The sequence below is a fragment of the Spermophilus citellus genome (genome assembly GCF_964194105.1).
Source record: "Spermophilus citellus genome assembly, chromosome: 10".
NCBI classification, from domain to species: Eukaryota; Metazoa; Chordata; class Mammalia; order Rodentia; family Sciuridae; genus Spermophilus; species Spermophilus citellus.
The window spans coordinates 6,285,994-6,302,445 of NC_138197.1; the positions used below are offsets into that span (position 1 = coordinate 6,285,994).

General features: G+C 38.3%; 1 pseudogene across 1 annotated transcript in view; it reads right to left on the reverse strand.

The window, feature by feature from the left end:
• LOC308658558 (limb region 1 protein homolog) overlaps positions 1-16,452 on the reverse strand; it is a 138,267-nt pseudogene that overhangs the window by 61,825 nt on the left and 59,990 nt on the right. Inside the window, exon 6 of the transcript XR_014024302.1 lies at positions 10,419-10,522. The product of XR_014024302.1 is annotated as a limb region 1 protein homolog (transcript). The remainder of the gene's footprint in view (positions 1-10,418; positions 10,523-16,452) is intronic.

Below are 16,452 nucleotides of genomic sequence, written 5' to 3' on the forward strand. Positions count from 1 at the left end.
AGTAGTAATAGCATCCTCTAGATTCACTTCAACTTCTCAGCAACTGTATAACAAAAACTACAGCTGACAGCACAGTTGGAAGAACTCCAGCCACAAGCTCTCCTAAACCTGCAGACAGCACAGGGAGCAAGGCAGCACCAGATCAACAGAACAGGACCCTGAGGACACATTGGGAAGAGGCAGCTGTGAGTTCCAGCAGAGGTCAGGTCCAGCCAGGACAGATGTGGTGAGGCTGAGCTCCATGCCATCAATGGGGCAAACACTCTAGAAACTGTGGGAAACAGTACATCTGGTTCCAGACACATAAAATCCTAAATCTACCCAGCTAGCTGAGGAACCAGGCAGGATTGGGGCTGGGAAGACACCAGTCCTATAAACAGAGCTCAGGATGGTCAGGGGTCTGCAAAGGTTCAGAATCAGTCAACCAAGCTGCACTAAAATAATGCATCAGTCTAAGAGTCTTATTTTGTGTCAAGGTTCTAAAAACATTACATCCTGAAAGGAACTGCAGGAACCCATCTCTCCCACACAGGGCTCTGCTGGAACACACTCAGGTCCCACACCCCCAAGACAAGTGGAGGGAGATAGCAGAGTGCTCACTTTCACCCTTGTCTCCCTGCAGAAGGACTCCACCCCAGCACCCTAAGTATTCAAGTTAAAGACACAATGAGGAACAACCACAATCCTAACCCAAAGCAGTTATAATTACAAAAGAATCATGCTGGAGACAACACTCAGGAAAAGGATTCTGGCAGGAGTGTATTGAGGAACAACTGATTTCCTGGCAGAGGGAGCGATGTGAAGGAAGAGGTGGAGTGAGAAAGGACAGGGCCTGTTCTAGGAGAGGTGAGTTGGTAGGGACACAACACAGGGCAGGCAGGGAGCCCAGGGAAAGACTCGGCTTAAGACAGATGGAAGCCAAATTACACATAAGGTGCTCCTATGTGTAATGCACCAGAGTTTAGACTATTTTGTTGGAATTAGAAGCTATCAAAGATTTTATGGAGCTGAGGTACATATACAACTAATTTTTAAGGAAGCAAAGCTAAAAGGCACTACAGCAATTACTTTGTATGGGGATGAAACTGGCTATAGAAAAAAAAAAGTAACTTAAATAGTCCAAGTGAGAAATGAGGAAGCCTGAACCAAAATAACAGCAGGAAGAAAAGAAAATCTTATTCTGAATATTGAGTAAAGCATTTTAAGTCATTTAATGCAATTAATTCTCATTATAACATAAAGTATTTCATTACTTTCTTAAAAATTACATCAGAAATATAACTTGAATTCTATGTGTTTAAAAAAAGATGTAAAAATCAATAACAGTTATCATTCTGATACCTCAAAAAAAGGTTTAAAAACATCTAAGCCCTTCACAAGTCTATTTAAAAATCAACTGCTTATAAAAATATTCACTGATGTGCAATGTAAGCATTAAATATTAAGTAATTCTACCTGAAATAAACTTTTAAAGTATAAAATACTTACCTCTAGCCTTATAAAACCTAAAATTTCTTTTCCCGTATTCCATAAAAAACAGGAAATGTTTCCCATAAAACTGATCCTTTCAATACACTTTATTCTAACTTTTTTGACTGTCAACATACCCTTATGTTTTTTCAGTTTTTGCTTGCTAACCTAATTTTTAATCACTAAAAGACAAATATGTCTTTTACATACATATAGTTTAGCATTTCAGTTGCTTTAAAGTTCAGTCACTCCAGAACAATGCTTGTCTTTCTAGATGAGAATTTCCTTTCTTTAAACAGAAAGTTCAAACCAATACATTTTTAAGTTGTATCACTGTCAGTAACTTAAAGAAAAGTAGATGAAGCACAATCTAAATATTACCTAAGTAAAGTTATCAAACAATCACACTGTCTTTGATGTGTCTGAGTACACAGTATCTACTTTTGGTATATAGATGAGCCAAATTAATGGATTGTAGATTGATATTATGTACCAAGTTTCAGCTACATATTGGCAAACATTTCATAAAGATCAAAGATCATCCTTGTGACATGCTGAATAAGTGATTTTATAGACAAATAAGTACAAGACAAATGCCATGTAAATACAGGATTTTCACAATACAAACTCTAACCTCTTTGGTGAGCACTTACCTGGCAGTCATATGATATCATAATTACTTAAGAAGTCTGACATCTAACTTCACTTTCAAATAACATTCCTCTCAACCAAGGGTGGGTAATTTTCAATTCCCCAAAAAAAGTCTTGGAAAAAATTCTAATGAAACAATTATTATTTCTATAAAACAGAAACGTGCTCTGCTCCTAAAATGATGCTTTCACCCTTCCTCTGACCAAATATTTCATGAATATTGGAAGTATTTGAGGCCAGTACAATTAAAAGTATAATTAGTTTAAAATCTGAACCTGGTAACTTTTTATTTCTTCCCTACCAAAACGTTCCTCAATTAACAAAGAAGCCTGAACTATGAGACATTAGTTAGTAATTTAATTATCACATAAAATAAAGTTCAAAATTTAGTTGCCTATTAAACATGAGACCTGTTTTTTACAACCTATACTGTTCTAAGATAAAACAGATCCTGTTTCAGGATACATAACAAAAGCTGGCCATGTCGATGCCAACATAACTGCCCATGTCACTGTGCTATGACATAAAAATCTGTCCTATACTAATTTTCCTGATGTTTCATTAGCAGCTCTCACACACTTGTCACGTTTGAGCTCTTTGTGGTAACTGCTACAGATAATGTGTCCTGGGCACATTATTTCACCAACACCTTAGACTAGATCAGGACTTGAGTCCGGCTGCTCTGAACTCCAAAATGCACATTTTTGGCCATTACATTATTATGCAAATAAAGAAAGAATCTAGCCTTAAATGCAGAAATCCCTCATTATTCTAGGTGGAGAGAAAGATGAAAGTAATAGGTAGTAGTCCAATTCAAAATGCTGTACTTTCACAAAGTATATGAAAACTAATTTTTAAAAAAAGCAGCTGCTATTCAACAATTCATTGTGACTATAATTTAATTCCCTCCAATAGGCAACTGCACTAAGAGCAATGAAGTTGATGCCATTTCAGGAACTAAATGAAGTTTCATTCAAAGTCTTTATGAACGCAAACCATCTCTAAAGGAAACCAGCACAAGTGCTCTGCTCCTCACATGATGCTTCTGCCCTTCCTCTGAGGGCCCGTGTGCGAACCTCCCTATCTGAAAGGCTCTCTACCTATGCCTCCACCGCCACACCTTTCACAGCAAAGGGGTGATTCCTAAGGCCTCCACTGCAAAGCACTGCCAGATGGAATGTTTTGAAAATAACCATTTTCTGCCAGGCATGGTGGCACACACCTGTAATCCCAGCAACTCAGGGGCTCAGAAAGGAGGATCCTGAGTTCAAAGCCACCCTCAGCAGCAGCGAGGTGCTAAGCAACTCAATAACACCCTGTCTCTAAATTTAAAAAATATAAAATAGGGCTTGGGGTGTGGCTCAGTGGTTGAGTACCCTTGAGTTCAATCCCCAGTACCCCCACACACATATAAAAAAAGATAAGAACCATTCTCATCCACACTCATCTCCCAGCTGGGAGAATGTAGAGCAGCTCTACTAATGCATTACTCCATGGTTTTCTTGCAGGTGTTGGAAGAATCAAATTAACACACAACAATAGTTAGTAAGATAGGAATTCATTTTCTGCAATAAACACCAAGATCAAAACATGCCCAAGTTAAATTTCCTTGAAGGGTTCCCAGCAGGAGCCTTCCTCTTGTCTGTGATTTCCTCTCACCCACCAGAACCATGCCAAATATGCACATGTGCCACTAACACTAAGCAGCACTTCCTTAATCACTCATTCCCAACAATTTATGAATCATCAGTGGCAAAAAAAAAAACAAGCAAAAATAATGAAAGAATGCAATGAAAGCTCACAGAGACAGAGGCTGAACTTCCTACTCACTTCTCTTTAAGATGGAGGCCTGAGACAAATTAGCCACTGAGGGGAAAAGTCATCTGGTCATAAAATACAGTACAGGGTCACTTTTATGTAAGTTTGCCAAAAGGGACATAAACCAGGACAATCTCAAACTGTGACACAGGACAGAAACATATTAAAAAAAATCTTTGTTCCTCCTCCATTGTGCTGTCATGTTGCTGGGCTTTATGGATGTCCCGAGCACCAGCACAGAGCCTCTCGCTCCCACCTGGTCAGCCTAACTAATTAAGAAAGGAAGTCACCTCAAATTTTGTACTTTTTGTTTTTATTATTAAGCACTTGTTTGAAGTTATAGGAGTTAACCTCTTAATCCTACAGATCATGCGCTAGTTCTGGACAGTCTAGGATATCTGCGTGGTTTGGATAATTGGTCAGGATGTTGCTGTCGCTGATGTTAAATTTTATACCAGGACTTCAAATCAAAGATAAGCATTACGTTAAAAACAATATACATTTGTTCCCAGAAAAATCTTGGGCTTATGAATTAATCTGTCATTAAACTTATAAATAGTCACATTTGAGTTTTTTCCCACGTTCATTAGTTGCTAATCTGTTTCCTTATAACATTTAATTCAAAGTAGATGTTAAGACACAATATGCAACAAATAGATTCCTACATCTCATGTGAGCACCAACCAGAGATGATACCTCTAGAGTTCATGACTGAATCAGAAGCATCTCCTGATGACTGTGCAGCTAACCTAGAGGTCTTTCCTGAGGTAGAGGAGAGGAAAAACTACAGCTCTGATCTGAGGTATGAGAGCAACAGTTGCACTGTCTGCCCTTAGATGACCCCAATCCCCACGACCCACAGACACCCGCCACTAAAGAGTAACGAAGCTCAAAACTGCAAAGAGGCATCTCCATCACAAAACCAAACAAACCCAATGATGTGCCTTTCTATCAGAAATGAAAATTCAAATGTAAACACAGGATCAGGTTCAAACACACATGAACAAACTCGATGCTTGATGCAGCACATGAATCTAACAACAGAAGAATCTGCATCAACATTAAACTGCTAGTAGTTTAAGATCCAAGTAAAAGTTAGCTTCTTACTAAAAACTTTATCAAAACCACTTCTATTCTCTTAGGCTTAAGAATAATAAAGAAAGGGAATAGCAAAAAGATGGTCCTAATAAAATTGAAACACTCGCCACATTGAGGAGAAAGAAGAAAGGCTATTTAAGGGCCTTAAAAGGGCATGGTCAACCCCCAGGCCTAAAATGTCCTGTTTGAATTAACATAGTGGCTTAATTAAAAACTAAGTAGAGAATTCTGCTTAATTTGATTTTCAATTCAAGCTCTGCATCCGCCCCATGGCCAGTGGCCAATTTCCGCATCTCGGGACAATATGCAAGGAGCTGTTTTAAAATCCATCGCCCAGGGGACTCCGTGGGAGTATGGTGGGCCATGTGCCACTTAGGGAATACACCAGACTAGACATAGTAAAAGAAAACCAGGAGGGTGGTCATGGAGGAAAAAAGGAAATTTAACTTAACCATAATACAAGTTCATCAGGACTCAAATTATTGGGCAGCATCTGCCATTAGAAATGTTCTACCTTCTTCAGTACCAGTCAGAAATGAGTATGTCAAAGGTAACCAATGATAAACACCTTTTAGGAACATATATGAATACTTATTAGACAATTCAAACACTTTGTGACTGTGGCCGATGATAACATTAACATCAATAAAGCAGTAAAATTTGTAGTTCTAATACAGACAGTGCCTGACAAGAGCCATGCATCTGGAGCAACATCCAGAGCTGCACAAGGAAACACCAAATAATCCTATGCTGCAGAAAGACACCTAGCATTTCAGCACACACACTGAGACTTAAAATGCTAATAACCCCTGCAACTTTCAAGTAATTGGTTTCAAAACTTAAAAAAAAAAAGAGCATTTTAAAATAGCACGACCTGATCACCTAAGTTTAAAGCTTTCTAAAACATTTCTACTAGGGTCTAAAATGTACTGTAGCTTCAAGAAGGCTTTTTTTCCAAAGTATGCTACCTTTAATGCTAAAACTGATTTATTCTGCTTTAGTCAATGCTATTTCAAAATGTGAAAAACAATTTGGAATTTAGAACTGCTCATGATAATAACATGTGAATAATTAACAGCTGACTCTACTGTATTTGGTTTCTTTCTGAATCCCAAATAACATTAATATTGTAAGTAATATTAATAAGTAAAGAATAAATAACAATATTTATTGGTTGAATGCACGTACACACTACCATGAAGACAGTGGTGGTTTAATAATAGTTAACATTTACAATTACATTAAATGCAGTCCTGGGCTCTATGCTCTACATGAACAATCTCATCTTATATAACCATGAAAATAATACAGTAAGGTAAGTATCTTTATTGTAGCCGTCTTACAGAAAGAACAGCTGAGATTCAGATGAAGTAACATGCCCAGGCAGCTGACTCTAAAGCCCACTTCCTTACCTTTGTGCCCTCCCTCTTTCTTCCCTGGCCCCTGCCCTTGGGCATGCCCATACATTCAGACTCCCCACTTGACAGTTACTCTCCCTCCTCTGCCTTCAGGCCGCAACCCCCTTACTCCCCTTCTTTACTAGTATGAGAAACAAAACGTTTAAATTGTTCACCATAGCACCTATTCATTCCAATCTTCCCAATCCTTCACTGGGTCTGGGAATTACCTGTCTGAAAATCACAACTGTATCACACAAACATTCAACACTTCAGTCCCATATGAGGTCATGAAGTACACTGGAGGCCCTTGAAGGGTTTTAACAGATGAACACAGTCAAATTTGTGTTTAGGAGAAAGAATGTTCTTTTAATCATGAATAGAGAGACTAGGAGTAAAAAAAGGAAAAAAAATTCAAAGGGAAGAACTATACAACTATGTACAAGTGTAGTCATAAAATACCTCTATCTCTTGGGTCCTTGTTCAGCTGATTCTCCCTTTTGATCTTAAGTCTATAAAGGGGCACAAGAGAAAAGTAACGTCAGAGTTTTTTTTTAAAGCCTACAGTGTGTTGCTGATCTGCTTCATCAAATGCAATCATGTTCCTTCCCTGGCTGACTGGTTCACCACATAGAGCCGAGTCCCTTCCCTGACTGGCTGGGCACTTAGAGGTAGCCAAGTCCCCTTTCTAGATAGTCAGTTCACAAGAAGGGTAGAATGGTCTGTCCATGTCACATGCTATTTTGAAAAATTACCTAGCTAACAATTAGAATTTCATAAAGAACACCAGGTAGATAGTTCTACAACACCAAACACGGACATATTTAACACTGAGCAGTTCCAGTTGTTTCTTGCATTGGGGAACACTGCAAAGAGGCAGTATCAGGAAGAGGCAGAGCTTTAATGCATAAAGCAAACGCCAACAGGCAGTTTTTGTGACACAGACCAAAATGTTCTATTGAGCAGAGCTGGATGCATATGTTCTTTCTACAAAACTCGGTGCCAAGCACTCCCTGGCCCATGTGCTCCCTGATGCTCCTTTCCTTTGTGACATATGCGGAAACTCTAAAATGTGTGATTCACTTAAATGAAATGATAGATGCAAAAATCCTCATGGGAAAATGCCAGCTCCCTGTTGTCTACAGCACAGAATCCAAACTGCCTGGCAGAGGATCAGTGCTTCCAGAAGATGACCCTGAGGGCTACTTGTGCATCTTGACTGTTCATGGTTCACATCTAGGTACCAGCCATTTCCCTCAATTCCATTAGAGTTCCAGGCCATGGCTCAAGCCTGGAACGTCATACTCTAGCAAACACTGCTGGTGGATCAGATCCCAGCTCAATCCCAGCTGGCCTCCTCCTCGCAGCCTGCCCCTGGTGCACAGCAGAACAAGATAAACATTTCTTTCAGCCTCTTCCTTAGCACCTCATGAATAAGTTCATCAAACTGTAATAAGTTCATCTGGTTTGCAACTGTAAGTTCTCCATGTTTCCTTGGAAGCAGGAGACCCATTTCTTTATTTGTGTCCCTAGAAATTTCCTATAATACTAACCAGTAGTTAGAGGATTGCTAATGCCTACAATAACCACTAACTAGTAGTAGACTACTTCATAAAACTCTTGGAATAAATGTCCATCAAAAGCTCTACCTCCAAACTCCAAGATGCTACAGAAGCCCACCGTTTCAATAGTCTCCAATGCCCCTTTTCTTCTGTTCATTCTTTTTAGTTCCACTTTGGTGGTAAGCATCTCCTGGAACTCTCTGTCCCTTGGCTTCCAGGTGGTCACCCCATTTTCCTCACACTAGCTGACAGTGTCAGAACTCTTCCTTGCGCCTCTCTTCTGACAGTGTTTCACATTCACGTTCTGTCCTTGGCCACCTCATTTTCCTACTGGCTTTTCTTGTGCCCTCCAGAGTGCTGGCTGTGAAGAACACCGACCTGGGGAAGGTCAGACATGACCCTAGATATTCTGTTCTAATTGTGCTATTTTACATGGATGGATCACAGACAATTTGATACAATTTAATATCAGTTTTCTCCTTATAGAAGAAGAGTTTGAACTAAATCCCTTTCAGCAATAATATTTTGTATTATTTCTTCAAGAAAATATAAACCAGCAAACAGCTTTCTAAGTTGAAAGAATACAATTCTTAACAGTATATAAATTTAATTGCCAATCTTAATAATATAACAGGATTAAAAAACATCCAAAATACAAAAGCCAGTTTTCTCAATGTGAGGCTTGACTGCCAAACACATTCCTTCATTCATTCTTATCTCGGAACCTTCATTAAATAAGAAGCTAGCTGTTCCTTTTCAGCTAGCTGCAACACGTTCGCCTATGGAATAACAGCCAGACAGTTGTTCCCGTGAGTCCATGGGAACAGCACTGTGATCATCACCCCAGTGATACACTGCATCTTTAAAATGTATGGTATTTAAGGTTTAAAGTCAGAAAGCTATCAAATGGTTAAATAATTTCACCTCTATGATCCCACACAGAGTTATACAAGATGAAAAGTAATAACAATTCACATGCAGTTTACAATTTCCCAAGCCAAATTTTCTGAATTAGCATTATACTATTATTCGATAATAAGATATACAAGCACATTTCATTCTGAATGCCACCACAACATACTGAATAGAACTAAAAGTCAGAAAGGCAAAACATGCTAAACTGTAACACTAGTCTCACTTTGCAAGTTTAAAAATCATTTAAAAGGTATTAATGTACTTAAATCTTTGCATTTGCATTATATTCCAAAAATTTATGACAAAGAACTGCATAGGTTATAAATAGAACCTAGTTTCTTTTTCTTTAAAATACTGTATTCAAAGAAATGTGGTATATAAACACAATGAAATATTACTCAGCCATAAGGAATGAAATTATGGTATTTGCCGGTAAATGGATGGAACTGGAGACTACCATGCTAAGTGAAATAAGCCAATCCCAAAAAAACAAAAGCTGAATGTTCTCTCTGATGTACAGATGCTAACCACATAATAAGGTGGGGGCAGAGAAAGAAGTTTATTGGATTAGACAAAGGGGAATTAAGGGAAGGGAAGGGGGACAGGAATAGGAAAGATAGTAGATGAATCAGACATCACTTTCCTGTGCTCATATATGAATACACCACCAGAGTAACTCCACACCATGCACAACCACAAGAAGGGGAAATTTTTTAAAAAAAATAAATTTAAAAAAGAATGGGAATGTCAAAATACATTCTGCTGTTATATATAAAAAGAATAAATAAAAAAATTTTTGAAAATACTATCTTCAAGGATAGACTAAAGTACTGCCTGTTTTAAAGTCTTGATTAGTTTAAGAAGTTCCTGAGACGTTTCCCAGTTTGCCCACTTCTAAGCCTTCCACATTTACCTAAGATTAGTTACTCTTGGTATACTGGGAATTTGACTACCTAATAAAGCATATCCGATTTTATAACGTGCTACTACCCTGAAAATATTGTATGTGAGATAACTTTTACATCAAGATGTATTTTAGGATTTTTAGAATCTCATATCAAACTCTAAAATTGAATGAGATTACCTAAGAAAGCAGTAACATCAACCCTATAGGTTTATCTATTCCAAAGGAATACTCCACTAGAGTAATGCACAGCACAAACATATACAGGATTGATGAAGAACTTTCCCCATAAACATACAAAATGATTCAATGTGCAATATTACTATTATTGCTAAAATGTGGTTTTAATATTATTTATTAAACTTTTTTTAATATTCTATTCAAATGCTTGTTTGATCTTCAGTTCAACATAAATGACATTTACTTCTTTTTTTAATGTTTATTTTTTAGTTGTACACAATACCTTTATTTTGTTTATTTATTTTTTTTCGTGGTGCTGAGGATCAAACCCAGGGTCTTGCACTCTTGAGGCAAGCGTTCTACCGCTGAGCCACAATCCCAGCCTGACATTTACTTCTTAATTCCAAAATTCAATTTACTTACCTTTTTCAGGCCAGCAAATCCTTCTGATTCCAGAAAGAAAAATGCAAAGGGCATCAACACAAATAAACAAAGGTTGGAAAAGAGAGACGCAAGATTCCACAAACCTATAAAGAAGATAACAAAAGAAGAGGAAACTCAGGTTAGATATTGACAGGCCTTTTGAGATTTCACTAAATGGTGATGTTAATCAACATCTATACCTTTTATTTATTTTTTTTTAAAGAGAGAGAGGAGAGAGAGAGAGAATTTTTTTAATATTTATTTTTTAGTTTTCGGCGGACACAACATCTTTGTTTGTATGTGGTGCTGAGGATCGAACCCGGGCCGCACACATGCCAGGCGAGCGCGCTACCGCTTGAGCCGTATCCCCAGCCCCAACATCTATACCTTTTAATACTAAAAGTAAATATAAACTTGAAATAACAAATAATTTAAACTTAGAAATCACAAAGTAATTGCATATTTGTTAAACTTTAACTTTGTAACTTGTACCTATTGAGAAAGGCCAATATAGAAACTAGTTTCTTTTTTCTGGTGCCCTAAAATAAATTAACTAACAATATGACATGCAGAGATCCAAAGGCACACGTCTTTAGACATGTAGGCACCAGAATATTTAAATTAGAGCCACTAGCATCTACTGAGCACTTAATAAATGCCAGACACTCTGCTAATCATTTTACATGTATAATCCCATTTAATTTAAGCCTCATAAAACCCCGAAAATAACTAGCATTGACAGGCTGATGTGCCACGCACCATTCTAAGTGATTTGCAGACCTTCCACACATTCGTCTGCTCTTCACAGCAGTCCCTGAGCCCGGCAGCACTGCTACCCAAAGTGGACAGGGGTGGCCACCTCATTTGCCAAGGCTACAGAGCCTGCAACTGGCAGAGCTGACTCTCTGCCTGAGACTTTAGAACCACTACATCACAGAAGTGCCAGTGAATGACTCCAAGTGGGGAAAAAGAGGTCACAGAAGCAGCAAGCTCATGTGGTGGTTGCCCTTTTGGGGACATTCTGCAGTCCTTTATAATGTCACAACAAAATGCAGCAACTAAAATAAGAACAGATTTAGAAAGACCTTTAGGTATGTCATTGGCAGAGTGGCTCAGTATCTCCTATTTTTTTTAATAGATAAAACACTAGAATTTTAAATTGAGTCTTAAAATAATGGCTATCACCCTTACAAAAGTTTGTAAAATCAAAGCAAAGATAGAAATTATGCAAATTATGATTTCAGTGTAAATCCAGTGCATCACATGCAACTGTAATCTGAGGCTTGGAGATACAGGAGCCTGCGTTCTTTCCACTCCACTCACAGCAGTGGTCACAGCACTGAGGCACAATGATAAGCCAGCACCTCTGCTCACAAGGCTGCACACATGCTCCAGGGAAGAGGGTGAGCCTCAGCACGCAGTTCCCCAGCCACCCAGTCTGAAATTAGTGTGCATGCTCTAGAATTGCTCTGCTCTTTCTGGAATAGTGTGGAAGACAATAATTAACTTAGCACTTGCACAGCTTATCTAGATTGATTCACTTTTTTTCTACATAAAGTAACACAATAAAAGCAATTTATAATTTTCTATTCAAAAGTCTGTACAGATTTTTATGAATTTATAATACCCATTTATCTTTGTAAGAAATAAAATGTTTTACGAAAATTCTTAGAAAGTAATGGCTTAATATCTTTTAGTGGAAAAACTAATTTGAACTTTTTAAATTAAAATTGTTCTATACATTCTGATCCTTTAAAAAAAAATTTGGGGGGCTGGGGATGTGGCTCAAGCGGTAGCGCGATCGCCTGGCATGCGTGCGGCCCAGCTTGTATTCTCAGCACCACATACAAACAAAGATGTTGTGTCCACCAAAAAGAAATAAATATTTTTAAAAATTCTCTCTCTCCCCTCTCTCTCTCTAAAAAAAATAAAATAAAAATAAAAATAAATTTTTAAGCTAAGCTGGGCATAATGGTGCAACCTGTAATGCCAGCTCCTCAGGAAGAACACTTAGGCTCACAAGTTCAAGACTGGCCTAGGCAACACAGCGAAACACTGTTTCAAAAATAAGAGTCAATCATTTTATTGTGCCAATAACCAGAAAGGGCTACACACACACACACACACACACACACACACACACACACTCTATTCAAAGACTTGGCCCACATCCTGTCTGCACTTCATGTGACAACCTTGCTGAGGCACAGGTTCTTCATCTATGAAACAAGGCATAATGCCACGTCTGTAGCTGTTAATTACCAGATGAAATAATGCATGTACGAGAACCAGCACAATGTCTATCACAAAATCAGCACTTAGTGACTTAATGCTTTTGTTACCAGTTACTTCACAGAGGCTACTAGTATGTAGCACTATCAGCTCTTCTGCCAATTGCTCTCCCTCAGAGTACCCAGGCTCGAGGTTCACCTCCCGTTCTGCCAGCTACATCCACTGCTCTTACTAACAATCTGCATTTGTCCATCCACATTTTCCCCCTCCCTTATACAAAGAGGTAAACTTCATTAGTACTTTATCTAAAGTAAGAATAAATGGACCTGATTCCAAACTGTGCCCTCCAGGTCCAGTTCATAAACTTTAGAGCATGGTCTCTGACCTCTATTTCAACTGCTCAACTGCATTTTATCTTCTTCAGGGTTTCTAAATAAGTTATTCCAAATACATAAGGTGATAATTAGTACTATGTGAACTATTGCATACAAAGTGGGTATTCTTTTGTAGGCTGGAGAACTGTGATTGTTAATGTGTTGCTTTATTCACTCATGGTACAAAACACAAAGGCTGGTTTTAAATCATTGTAACATTGTTGTAAAAGATAAAACATCTTCATGTCAAAGATTATATTCAATTTACATGAGATAGCTTTAATCCAATTCTAAGTCACACAGTCCTTTCAGAAAACTATAGAAGAAAATAATCCACCACCTGTTACAACCTAACAGCAGCCCTGTGCTGGATGTGCCAGGCACTGACTGATGTCTCCTCTCGAGCCAGGTCCTCACTTCATAGCTCATCAAAAAGGTGCTCTGCCCAGAGCAGAGAGAAAGCTGCTCCACTATCTGATTTGCTGACATGATTTTAGGCAAAATAAATTCCATCATTTCCTATAACTCCCAATTCTTTACAGATGTCTACACTTTTATCACTATATGTCTCTAGATCCAAGTTCCAAGAGATACACATTACTTCTCTTCCTCATTTTTGATTCCCATGTGTCTACTCCAGTTCCAAAGAATCAGTAACAGGGAATCACTTGGAACATACATCCTATACAGCTAACCACTAACAAGGAATCACCCTCTAGGAAAAGCTCACAAACCAAACTAAGGGGATGATATCAGAATTAACTCTCAATTATCGTTGCAAAATCAAAGCACAATGTATGCAAAAAATGAAAGACTAATTTTCTCAACTTTATTTAGCTATAACTAACATAAAATAAACTACACAAGTGCACCTAGGGCTTATAGTTTGTGTCCTGCCCTGAAGGCTCATGTGCAGCAAGCTTGGTCTCCAGTGTGGCCAAGTTGAGGTGGCAGAACCTTCAAGAGGTAGAGGCTAGGAGGACAGGGTCTGCCCTGGAGACAGGATGAATGCTCATCTCACAGAATGCACTCATGTAAGAAATTTCTTGAGGGCAGCTGTTATAAAGACAGCCCACCCTTGGGCTGGGGATGTGGCTCAGCAGTAGAGCACCTACCTAGCACATGCAAGTCCCGAGGCTCGATCCTCAGCACCACATAAAAATAAATAAATAAAGGTATTGTGTCCAGCTACAACTAAAAAACAAATAAGTATTTAAAGAGAGAGAGAGAGAGAGAGAGAGAGAGAGAGAGCGCAAGCGAGCGACCGCAAGCGCACCCACCCCATAACTGGGCCCTCTCTGCACACAGCTGGTCCTCTTTCAGCTTCTCTGTGGTGATGCAGCGGTGTTGAGGGTGGGGCTGATCAGGAGAACCATGATCTTGGACCTCAAGAACTGTGAGCCAAATGCTTCTTTACTTTATGAAGTACCAGCAATGGTATTTTATTGTAACAACATCGAATGGCCTAATATACAGTATATAATTTGATAAGTGCAGGCATAAAAACACACCAGTGACACCAGCACCACTTTTCTATACCTTATGCCACTCTCCTCCCACACCTATCCCCAGTCAGCCATTGACTTTACACTTTAAAAAACATTTTCTAGAATTTTATGTAAGTGGACCCATGCATTCTGTAGTCATTTTTATCTTCTGCATTCCAGTACAATTATTTTGAGATTTTTTCAACACTGATTTGCTGTAGCATGGATCAGACCCAAAATTTACTGGACTGCAGCCACATGTAAATGGGCACTTAGGCTGTTCCCAATTGGTGGCTGCTACAAATAAACACTCATGCACCTGTCTGTGGCAGATATATGCTTTCGTTTCTTGTGAGTAAATATGAGGCATGGAATAGCTGGATCATGCTGTGGGCATGTAGCTTATGAAACCACCACAATGTTTGACATAGTGGCTGCATTTCGCATTCCCACTAGCGAAGTTCAGGTTCGCCTACACACCTGCCAAACATGTAAGTGCAGTCTCTTTTAGTTGTAGTCCTTTCAACATATGCATGGTGGCATGCCACTGCTGTTTTAATTTGCTTTCCCCTCAAAATGATGTGAACATCTGTTCATGACCTTACTTTGCCACTGATGTCTTTTTTGGTAGACTGTCTCTTCAAGTCTGTCATCCACTTTTAGACCTGGTTGTTTGCTTTCTTATTGCTGAGTTTGATGAGTTCTTTATATAAACTGAATACAAGTCCTTTATCAGGTATGGGATTTGCTAGGTATTTTCTCACAAAAGTTTTCGTTTCTTTTGTCTTACAAAGAATAAAATTCATTAAATTTAACAAAGTCAAGTTTATCAAAATTTTCTTTTCCAAATCATGATTTTGATATCCAAGAAATTATGATCTAGTCCAATATCACAAAGACTTTCTTCCATGATTTCTTCTACAATTTTTTTATTTTAGGATTTGTATTTAAGTCCATGATCTTTGGAGTTACTTTTTGTATATGGTGCCATGTATGAACTGAAGTTCATTTTTGCCTGTGATTATTATCCAATTGTTCCACTCTGTTAAAGATTGTTTTTCCACTAAATTATCTTTGTACCTTTGTTTAAAGCCAATTGATAATGTATATGTGTATCTATTCTTGGACTCTACAGAGTTGGTATATTTTTCTTTATTCTGTTATCATGTGATCTTGATTATCGTAGACTTAAAATGAGTCTCTAAGTTAGGTAGTAAGTCCTCCAACCCTGTTTTCTTTCAAAATTGTTAGGCTATACTAAGTTCACCATATTCCCATCTGAATTTTAGATCAACTTATCAATTTTTACCTAAAAGCATGCTGGGATTTTGACAGGCATTGTGTTCAATCTATAGATCAACTTGGGCAGAACTGATACCTTAGCAATATTGTTATGGATAGAATGTGTGCCCTCAAATTCACAAACTGGAACCTTAATTTTCAGTATAATGACATCTGGGGTAAGGGCCTTCGGGAGGTAGTGAGATCACAAGGGTTCCATCCTTATGATGAGACAGTGCCTCTACAAGCAGCAGCAGAACCAGGTTTGCTTTCTGTTTCTGCTCTCCACCTTGCAAGGACACACAATAGCTACCAGTGAAACAGGAAGGAACCCTCACCAAGAATCTCACCATGCTGGTCTCCCCGATATCAGACTTTCAGTATCCAGAACTGTGAGAAATAAATGTATTGTTAAAGCCACCTGGTGTATGGTATTCCCTTGTAGTAGCCCAAATTGACAAAACTATCTTGGAATCTATGAACAGAGTATATGTCTTCATTGATCATAACACACTTTTCTTTCAACAATGTTTTGTAGTTTAAAATATATAGATCTCACACATCCCTAAGTATTTCCTACTTTTTTCTCTTTTTAACTCTTTACTTTTATATATATTTTAATTTGTTGATGGACCTTTTTTATTCATTTATTTATATGTG